The sequence below is a fragment of the Theobroma umbraticum genome, unplaced genomic scaffold (genome assembly GCF_002168275.2).
Source record: "Theobroma umbraticum cultivar Fairchild unplaced genomic scaffold, ASM216827v3 scaffold_12.0, whole genome shotgun sequence".
Classification (NCBI taxonomy): Eukaryota; Viridiplantae; Streptophyta; class Magnoliopsida; order Malvales; family Malvaceae; genus Theobroma; species Theobroma umbraticum.
In genome coordinates this window covers 3,562,095-3,563,657 of record NW_018397272.1, presented here as the reverse complement: position 1 = coordinate 3,563,657, position 1,563 = coordinate 3,562,095, and positions in this window count along the sequence as shown.

Genomic DNA, 1,563 nt, shown 5'->3' with positions numbered 1-1,563 from the left:
CTTTTTTTTTTTTTTTTTTCAAATATTAAGGACAATGTTTAGTTTAAGTTTAAGAGAGTGAATTTATTTTTCAGGTGGTAAATATTTTGTGAATTAATTTTATTTACATCTTTATCTAAATTTATAAATAATTTAGGATTAGTTGGTAAATGAATTTATTATTTCTTCGAATTTTAGGATTTTCGAGTAAAGTTGTGTTAATTTTTTCGATGATTTCCCTGTTCAATGATGATAACTAGTTGTATTGAATTCTTAGCTTTTGGTAAATAAGGTTTTTATTTAGATTCATGCTAAATGCTTTTGTTAAGTATCATTGTTAAAATGTGATTTCCACAATTTTGAGCATGATATCTTTTACTTTGAATTATTATGAATATCTAGAGAAGATTTATATTGATGTGAATTTTAGATTATATCATGAATTCTAGAATTTGCTGAATTTTTTCTCGAGATGAAATCTTAAGCAATAATTAGTTAGGGAGCTTATTTAGGTTATCTTTGAACTATTGGAGCCTAAAAGACCAACCTTATTAAATTTTTATCCTTAGTATACCCTTTTAAGCATAAGTTCCTTTTTTTTTGTTGAACTACATAATAATTAAATTTAGCCTTAAAATAACATTTTTTAATTTTGCAACCCTCACTCTTAAGCCTGTATATTGTTTTAGAAAATATAGATTGAGCTAAATGTTGAAAAAAATGGAAAGGTGATGTTGATGTGAAAAAAAAAATAAAAGTTCAAAATATAAAAAGTAACCTCACTACCTACGATAGAAAAGAAATAAGTTTATGAGTGTGAAATTATGAAAAAAAATTGTGTTGAAAAAAAAAGAAAGAAAAAAATGTTGAGAAAAATGAAAAGTTCAAATGTGGAAGAAAAAGTGTACTAAGATAAGGAAAATAGAGCCCTGTAGATAGGTCTTAGAATAATTATGAATTTAGGGTGATTTGAGCTACATTAATATCCTTTATCCTACCTTGACTCTAGCTATACATTACAAGCTTTATAAAATTCTATTGATCCCTAGCTTTGTTTTGGTCTACATTAGTGGGGAGATAGATGAAAAGTAAACTTATAAAATTTAGTACTAATTTAATTTTTGTGTTGGTATAAATTTATCCAGATATCATGATATTCTGGTAAAAAATTTCACACACATATGAAAATCCATTTGAGAATGTGTTTGCATTGGAATTGAAACATGAATTTGAATGATGCCTATAATTTTCCTTAAGATAATGATTGATGCATATACTTTTGAGGAAATTATAGGAGATCATTGAGTTAGTGAACTTTATCTCTAGTAGTAGTAGTAACTATATTTATTTTAGTTTTCATTAATTGAATTTAATTTTCATAAGTTAGTTTTTTTTTTATGTTTTGCTCGTGGACTAGTAAAATATTAAGTTTGGATTTGTGATAACTCTATGATATCGAATTATTTGGGCTTAATTTTAATAATAATTTAGTTTAAATTAGTTCAATATAATCTTAGTTAATTTTATGCTTGATTTGGTGTTAATGTGATTAAGATAAGTTGTTATTGATTTATTTGTGCTTTT